Genomic DNA, 10,013 nt, shown 5'->3' on the forward strand with positions numbered 1-10,013 from the left:
TTGTTAGTTGCAGGTGGAAGATTGGAGCCGTTCCTTGTTGGAACTTTTATTTACTTGTTGGGATATCACAATATATCTTACTTAATTAATGCATCTATATACTTGGTAAAGGGTGGAAGGCTCGGCCTTATGCCTGGTGTTTTGTTCCACTCTTGCCGCCCTAGTTTCCGTCATATCGGTGTTATGTTCCCGGATTTTTGCGTTCCTTACACGGTTGGGCTATTATGGGAACCCCTTGACAGTTCGTCTTAAGTAAAGCTCTTCCAGCAATGCCCAACATTGGTTTTACCATTTGCCACCTAGCCTTTTCTTTCCCTTGGGTTCTGCAGACTCAAGGGTCATCGTTATTTTACCCCCCGGGCCAGTGCTCCTCTGAGTGTTGGTCCACCTGTCAGCTACCGGTGGCTACCAGGGGCAACTCTGGGCTGGCCTACCCGTACCTAGGACAATCTGAGTGTGCCCTGAGAAAGAGATATGTGCAGCTCCTATCGGGATTTGTCGGCACATTTGGGCGGTGTTGCTGGTTTAGTTTTACCCTGTCGAAATGTCTTGTTGTACCGGGATACCGAGTCTGATCGGAATGTCTCGGGTGGAGGTCTATTCCTTCATTGACCGTGAGAGCTTGTCATGGGCTAAGTTGGGACTCCCCTGCAGGGATTGAACTTTCGAAAGCCGTGCCTGCGGTTATGGGCAGATGGGAATTTGTTAACGTCCGGTTGTAGAAAACCCGAAGTTGACCTTATTTAAAATACATCAACCGCGTGTGTAACCGTGATGGTCTCTTCTCGGTGGAGTCCGGGAAGTGAACACGGTGTTGGAGTCATGCTTGACGTAGGTTGCTATAGGATCACTTCTTGATCATATTTGTATCGCTCGTGCTTCGCCTTCTCTTCTCGCTCTCTTTTGCGATTGTAGCCACCACATATGCTAGTCGCTTGCTGCAGCTCCACATATATTTGCCTTATCCATTCCTATGAGCTTAAATAGTTTTGATCGCGTGGGTGTGAGATTGCTGAGTCCTTGTGGCTCACAGATTCTACAACTCCAGATGCAGGTCCAGGTGATTTCGCTCCAGGTGACGAGTACGAGCTCAAGTGGGAGTTTGACGAGGACTCTCAGCGTTATTATGTTTCCTTTCCCGATGATCAGTAGTGGTGCCTGGTTGGGGTTATCGATTCAGGACCTTGTCGCATGTTGGGTTATTTTCTATTTTGGCGCCGTAGTCGGGCCATGAGTGTTTGTTTGATGGATGTTATTTATGCACTCTGATGTGACGTGGCGAGTGTAAGCCAACTATGTTATCTCCCCCTTTTATTATGTATTACATGGGATGTTGTAATGATTTCCTGACTTGCAACATTGCTTTCAATGCGGTTATGCCTCTAAGTCGTGCCTCGACACGTGGGAGCTATAGCCGCATCGAGGGCGTTACAGAATTTCTCTCGAAAGAAGTGAATTGGAGGAAAGAAGAACATGATGAGGTAATTGTACCTTCTCCCGAATTGGAAAGTAGTTTATCACATAAATTAGTTCTAGTGATTCCTACACCAATTAATGAGGAAGCTAATGATGATGATCATGAAACTTCAGATCAAGTTACTACCGAACCTGCTAGGTCAACCAGAGTACGGTCCGCACCAAAGTGGTACAGTAATCCTATTCTAGAAGTCATGTTACTAGACCGTGATGAACCTACGAACTATGAGGAAGCGATGATGAGCCCAGATTCCGCTAAATGGCTTGAGGCCATGAAATCTGAGATGGGATCCATGTATGAGAACAAAGTGTGGACTTTGGTGGACTTGCCCGATGATCGACAAGCCATAGAAAATAAATGGATCTTCAAGAAGAAGACTGACGCTGACGGTAATGTTACTCTCTACAAAGCTCGACTTGTTGCGAAAGGTTTTCGACAAGTTCAAGGAGTTTACTACGATGAGACCTTCTCACCTGTAGCGATACTTAAGTCTGTCCGAATCATGTTAGCAATTGCCGCATTTTATGATTATGAAATTTGGCAAATGGATGTCAAAACTGCATTTCTTAATGGATTTGTTAAATAAGAGTTGTATATGATGCGACCAGAAGGTTTTTTCAATCCAAAAGGTGCTAACAAAGTGTGCAAGCTCCAGCGATCCTTTTATGGACTGGTGCAAGCCTCTCGGAGTTGGAATATACGCTTTGATAATGTGATCAAAGCATATGGTTTTATACAGACTTTTGGAGAAGCCTGTATTTACAAGAAAGTGAGTGGGAGCTCTGTAGCATAGTGAGTGGGAGCTCTGTAGCATTTCTAATATTATATGTGGATGACATATTGTTGATTGGAAATAATACAGAATTTCTAGACAGCATAAAAAGATACTTGAATAAGAATTTTTCAATGAAAGACCTCGGTGAAGCTGCTTATATATTGGGCATCAAGATCTATAGAGATAGATCAATACGCTTAATTGGACTTTCACAAAGCACATACCTTGATAAAGTTTTGAAGAAGTTCAAAATGGATCAGTCAAAGAAAGGGTTCTTGCCTGTGTTACAAGGTGTGAAGTTGAGTCAGACTCAATGCCCGACCACTGCGGAAGATAGAGAGAAAATGAAAGTCATTCCCTATGCCTCAGCCATAGGTTCTATCATGTATGCAATGTTGTGTACCAGACCTGATGTGTGCCTTGCTATAAGTTTAGCAGGGAGGTACCAAAGTAATCCAGGAGTGGATCACTGGACAGCGGTCAAGAACATCCTGAAAATACCTGAAGGAGTACATAGCTGCTTCAGAAGCAGCGAATGAAGGAGTCTGGATGAAGGATTTCATATCCAATCTAGGTGTAATACCTAGTGCATTGGGTCCAATGAAAATCTTTTGTGACAATATTGGAGCAATCGCCTTGGCGAAGGAATCTAGATTTCACAAGAGAACCAAACACATCAAGAGAAGCTTCAATTCCATCCGCGGTCAAGTCAAGGAGGGAGACATAGAGATTTGCAAGATACATACAGATCTGAATGTTGCAGACCCATTGACTAAGCCTCTTCCATGAGCAAAACATGATCAGCACCAAGACTCCATGGGTGTTAGAATCATTACTATGTAAGATTATTGACTCTAGCGCAAGTGGGAGACTGGAGGGAATATGCCCTAGAGGAAATAATAAAGTTGTTATTTATATTTCTTTATATCATGATAAATGTTTATTATTCATGCTAGAATTGTATTAACCGGAAACTTAGTACATGTGTGAATACATAGACAAAACAAAGTGTCCCTAGTATGCCTCTACTTGACTAGCTCGTTAATCAAAGATGGTTATGTTTCCTGACCATAGACATGTGTTGTCATTTGATGAACGGGATCACATCATTAGAGAATGATGTTATGGACAAGACCCATCCGTTAGCTTAGCATAATGATCGTTAAGTTTTATTGCTACTGCTCTCTTCATGACTTATACATGTTCCTTTGACTATGAGATTATGCAACTCCCGAATACCAGAGGAACACCCTGTGTGCTATCAAATGTCACAACATAACTGGGTGATTATAAAGATGCTCTAGAGGTGTCTCCGAATGTGTTTGTTGGGTTGGCATATATCGAGAATAGGATTTGTCACTCTGTGTATCGGAGAGGTATCTCTGGGCCCTCTCGGTAATGCTCATCACTATAAGCCTTGCAAGCAATGTGACTAATGAGTTAGTTGTGGGATGAAGCATTATGGAACGAGTAAAGAGACTTGCCGGTAATGAGATTGAACTAGGTATGGTGATACCGATGATCGAATCTCAGGCAAGTAACATACCGATGACAAAGGGAACAACGTATGTTGTTGTGCGGTTTGACCGATAAAGATCTTTGTAGAATATGTAGGAGCCAATATGAGCATCCAGGTTCCGCTATGGGTTATTGATCGGAGATGTGTCTCAGTCATGTCTAGATAGTTCTCGAACCCGTAGGGTCCACACGCTTAACGTTCGATGACGATTTGTATTATGAGTTATGTGTTTTGGTGACCGAAGATTGTTCAGAGTCCCGGATGAGATCACAGACCTGATGACGAGTCTCAAAATGGTCAAGAGGTAACGATTGATATATTGGAAGGTTACATTTGGACATCGAAATGGTTTCGGGAAGTATCGGATAAGTTGCAGAGTACCGGGAGGTTACCGAAACCTCCCGGGGGACTATTGGGCTTTCATGGGCCCTAGTGGAGAGAGGAGGCCGGTGGCCAGGTGGAGGCGCACGCCCCCTCCCCCAAACCCAAACCGAATTGGAAAGTGCTCCATGCCTTTCTTTAAAGGAAATTGGAATCTAATATTCCCTTCCTTCATATCAATAATCGCACCAACCGTTCTAAGGAAAGGTCTACCAAGAATAATAGGGCAAGAACGATTGCAATATATATCAAGAACGATAAAATCTACGGGCACCAAATTTCTATTTGCAACAATGATAACATCATTGATCCTTCCCATTGGCTTTTTAATGGTGGAATCCGCAAGGTGCAAATTTAAAGAGCAATCATCAAGATCATGGAAACCTAGAATATCACATAAAGTTTTCGGAATCATGGAAACAATAGCACCCAAATCACACAAAGCAAAACACTCATGATCTTTAATTCTAATATTAATAGTAGGTTCCCACTCATCATTAAGTTTTCTAGGTATAGAAACTTCCAAATTAAGTTTTTCATCATAAGATTGCATCAAGGCATCAACAATATGTTTGGTAAAATCTTTATTTTGACTATAAGCATGAGGAGAATTAACAACGGATTGCAACAAGGAAATACAACCTTCTAAAAAACAATTATCATAATCAAATTCCTTGAAATCCGAGATAGTGGGTTCAATGCTATTTAAAGTCATGACCTCTCCAATCCCACTTTTACCAAATTTAGCATCAAGATCTAAAAACTCCGAATTCTTGGGACGCCTTCTAACTAAAGTTGACTCATCTCCAGTCCCATTATTATCAAGATTCATATTGCAAAACAAAGATCTAATAGGATACACATCAATAACTTTAAGATCTTCATCATTATTTTCATTGAAACTAGAAGAACACGCCTTTACAAAGCAATCTTTCTTAGCACGCAATCTAGCGATTATTTCCTTGCACTCGTCAATGGAAATTCTCATTGCTTGAGAGACTCATTGATATCATGCTTAGGAGGAGAAGATCTAAGTTTAAGAGAATCAACATCAAGCGAAAGTCTATCAATGTTCCTCGCCAAATCATCAACTTTGAGCATTTTTTCTTCAAGCAAAGCATTAAAATTCTTTTGAGATATCATAAATTCTTTCGCACTATTCTCAAAATCAGAGGGCATCTTATTAAAATTACCATAAGAATTATTGTAGGAATTTCCATAATTATTAGAGGAATTAGTAGGGAACAATTTAGAATTAAAGTTTCCTCTATAAGCATTGTTTCCAAAACTATTCCTACCAACAAAATTCACATCCATAGATTCATTATTATTCTCAATCAAAGTAGACAAAGGCATATCACTGGGATCAAAACGAGCACTCTTAGTAGCAAATTATTTCATAAGTTCATCCATCTTTCCACTCAAAACATTGATTTCCTCTATAGCATGCACTTCTTTACTAGTAGATCTTTCGGTGTGCCATTGATAATAATTAGCCATAATATTATCAAAAAAAATTGCAGCATATCCTAACATGATTTCCATAAACGTGCCTCCCGCGGCCGAATCTAAAAGATTTCTAGAAGCAAAGTTCAAACCGGCATAAAATTTTTGTATAATCATCCATAAATTCAAACCATGAGTAGGGCAATTGTGAATCATCAATTTCATTCTTTCCCAAGATTGGGCAACATGCTCATCATCAAGTTGTTTAAAATTCATAATATCGTTCCTAAGAGTGATAATCTTAGCGGGAGGAAAATACTTAGAGATAAAAGCATCTTTGCACTTGTTCCAAGAATCAATACTATTTTTAGGCAAAGACGAAAACCAAACTTTAGCATGATCTCTAAGTGAAAACGGAAATAACTTCAATTTAACAACATCATTATCTGTATCTTTCTTCTTTTGCATATCACACAAATCAACAAAGTTGTTTAGATGAGTAGCGGCATCTTCACTAGGAAGGCCAGCGAATTGATCTTTCATAACAAGATTCAGCAAAGCAATATTGATTTCACAAGACTCAACATCATTAAGAGGAGCAATCGGAGTACTAAGGAAATCATTATTATTGGTATTGGAGAAATCACACAATTTGGTATTATCTTGCACCATGGCAACAAGTAATCCAACACACAAGCAAACAAAAAAAGGCAAGCGAAAAAGAGCGGAGAAGATTGGGAAAGAGAGGGCAAATAAAACGGCAAGTGTGAAGTGGGGGAGAGGAAAACGAGAGGCAAATGGCAAATAATGTAAACGCGAGGGAGATGAGTTTGTGATGGTTACTTGGTATGTCTTGACTTGAGCGAAGACCTCCCCGGCAACGGCGCCAGAAATCCTTCTTGCTACGTCTTGAGCTTGCGTTGGTTTTCCTTGAAGAGGAAAGGGTGATGCAGCAATAGTAGCATAAGTATTTCCCTTAGTTTTTGAGAACCAAGGTATCAATCCAGTAGGAGGATCCTCAAAAGTCCCACACTACTAGGGAAAACCCTAGCAGTAGCGCGTGTTTTGTGCCCACTAGTAGCGCGGGTGGCCGCGCTACTAATAAGGCGCTACAGCTATTGCTTAGCAGTAACGCGTGCCAGCACGCGCTACTGCTAGGACAAATAGCTGCAGCGTTTGTTCAATACCACACTACTGCTAAGGTATCTACTTGCAGCGTGTTTTCTTTCCATCACTACTAGTATTTTTTTTTAGTTTTAGTGTATTTATGCGCCATCATACAAATATTGATACAATACCAGCTATTATGAGGTTTACATCATTATGTCCATAACAGTGTATTAAATGAAGGTGGATTAGGTTCAAGTGGAGGCAATATGTGGTGCATGTCAAAAGTATACTACTAATCCAAACTTGATCTAGTTTGGACTAGTAGTACTTTCGATGTGCACCACATGTTGCCTCCACTTGAATCTAATCCGCCAGCACAAGCTATTTAATCATCATCATAGTCATTACCACCAACAGTATTGACCGGAGAGCCGTCTCGGTCATGTCTGCATGTCTCCCGAACCCGTAGGGTCTACACACTTAAGGTTCGGTGACGCTAGGGTTGTATGAATATGAGTATGCAGCAAACCAAATGTTGTTCAGAGTCCCGGATGAGATCCCGGACGTCACGAGGAGTTCTGGAATGGTCTGGAGGTAAAGAATTATATATAGGAAGTGCTGTTTCGGCCATCGAGAAAGTTTCGGGGTCACCCGGTATTGTACCGGGACCACCGGAAGGGTCCCGGGGGTCCACCGGGTGGGGCCACCTATCCCGGAGGGCCCCGTGGGCTGAAGTGGGAGGGGAACCAGCCCCTAGTGGGCTGGTGCGCCCCCCCTGCCCCCCCCCCTTGTGCCTAGGTTTGGAAACCCTAGGTGGGGGGGCGCCCCACTTGCCTTGGGGGGCACTCCACCCCCCTGGCCGCTGCCCCCTTGGGAGATTAGATCTCCCAGGGCCGGCGCCCCCCCTGGGAGCCTATATAAAGGAGGGCAGGGGGAGGGCAGCCGCACCCTGTGTCTTGGCGCCTCCCTACCCCTGCTACACCTCTTCCTCCTCCCGCAGCAGCTTGGCGAAGCCCTACCGGAGTCCTGCTGCATCCACCACCACGCCTTTGTGCTGCTAGATCTTCATCAACATCTCCTTCCCCCTTGCTGGATCAAGAAGTAGGAGACGTCATCCGCTCCGTACGTGTGTTGAACACGGAGGTGCTGTCCGTTCGGCACTTGGTCATCGGTGATTTGGATCACGGCGAGTACGACTCCATCATCACCGTTCTCTTGAACGCTTCCACACGCGATCTACAAAGTGGTATGTAGATGCAATATCTCTCCCATGACTCGTTGCTTAGATGAACTCATAGATGGATCTTGGTGAAACCGTAGGAAAATGTTTAATTTTCTGCAGCGTTCCCCAACAGTTCCTTAGAAATATGATTAATTGAACTTTAATTTATCATGAACTTAGTCCTGATAGTTTTTTGCATATCTATGTTGTTGTAGATCAATGGCCCGTGCTACCGTTCCCTTGAATTTTAATGCATTCCTAGAGAAAGCTAAGTTGAATGATGATGGTAGCAATTACACGAATTGGGTCCGTAACTTGAGGATTATCCTCATTGCCGCACAGAAGAATTGTGTCCTGGAAGCACTGCTAGGTGCAAGGCCTGTTGTAGGAGTAGATGCTGATGTTATGAACGTCTGGCAAGCTCGATCTGATGACTACTCGATTGTTCAGTGTGCCATGATTTACAGCTTAAAATTGGGTCGTGGAGCATATGAGATGTTCCAAGAGTTGAAATTAATATTTCAAGAAAATGCCGGAGTTGAGATATGAAGTCTCCAACAAGTTCTATAACTGCAAGATGGAGGAGAATAGTTTTGTCAGTGAACACATACTCAGAATGTCTGGGTACCATAACCACTTGACTCAGCTGGGAGTTAATCTTCCTGATGATAGTGTCATTTACATAGTTCTTCAATCACTACCACCAAGCTATAAAGGCTTCGTGATGAACTATAATATGCAAGGGATGGAAAAGACAATTCCCGAGCTCTTCGCAATGCTAAAGGTTGCGGAGGTAGAAATCAAGAAGGAGCATCGAGTGTTGATGGTTAACAAGACCACTAGTTTCAAGAAAAAGGGCAAAGGGAAGAAGGGGAACTTCAAGAAGAATAGCAAGCAAGTTGCTACTCCTGGGAAGAAACCCAAGTCTGGACCTAAGCCTAAAACTGAGTGCTTCTACTGAAAAGGGATTGGTCACTGGAAGCGGAACTTCCCCAAGTATTTGGCGGATAAGAAGGATGGCAAAGTGAAAGGTATATTTGATATACATGTTATTGATGTGTACCTCACTAATGCTCATAGTAGCGCCTGGGTATTTGATATTGGTTCTATTGCTCATATTTGCAACTCGAAACACGGGCTATGGATTAAACAAATATTGGCTAAGGACGAGGTGATGATGCACGTCGAAAATGGTTCCAAGGTCGATGTGATCGCCATCGGCATGCTACCTCTACATCTACCTTCGGGATTAGTTTTAGACCTGAATAATTGTTATTCTGTGCCAGTGTTGAGCATGAAAATTATATCTGGATCTTGTTTGATGCGAGACTGTTATTCATTTAAATCGGAGAATAATGGTTGTTCTATTTATATGAGTAATATCTTTTATGGTCATGCACCCTTGTTAAGTGGTCTATTCTTGTTGGATCTCGGTCGTAGTGATACACATATTCATAATATTGAAGCCAAAAGATGCAAAGTTAATAATGATAGTGCAACTGATTTGTGGCACTACCGTTTAGGTCATATTGGTGTAAAGCGCATGAAGAAACTTCATGCTGATGGGCTTTTGGAATCACTTGATTATGAATCACTTGGTGCTTGCGAACCATGCCTCATGGGAAAGATGACTAAGACTCCGATCTCCGGAACAATGGAGCAAGCCACTGACTCATTGGAAATAATACATATCGATGTATGCGCTTCGATGAGTGTTGAGGCTCACGGCGAGTATCATTATTTTCTGAGCTTCTAAGATGATTTGAGTAGATATGGGTATATCTACTTAATGAAAAAAAAGTCTGAAACATTTGAAAAGTTCAAAGAATTTCAGAGTGAAGTGAAAAAACATCATAACAAGAAAATAAAGTTTCTACGATCTGATCGCGGAGGCAAATATTTGAGTTACGAGTTTGGTCTTCATTTGAAACAATGTGGAATAGTTTCGCAACTCACGCCACCTGGAACACAACAGCGTAATGGTAATCCCAAACATCATAACCGTACTTTATTAGATATGGTGCGATCTATGATGTCTCTTACTGATTTACCTCTATCCTTTTGGGGTTATGCTTTAGAGACA

The sequence above is a fragment of the Triticum dicoccoides genome, chromosome 7B, assembly GCF_002162155.2.
Source record: "Triticum dicoccoides isolate Atlit2015 ecotype Zavitan chromosome 7B, WEW_v2.0, whole genome shotgun sequence".
NCBI classification, from domain to species: Eukaryota; Viridiplantae; Streptophyta; class Magnoliopsida; order Poales; family Poaceae; genus Triticum; species Triticum dicoccoides.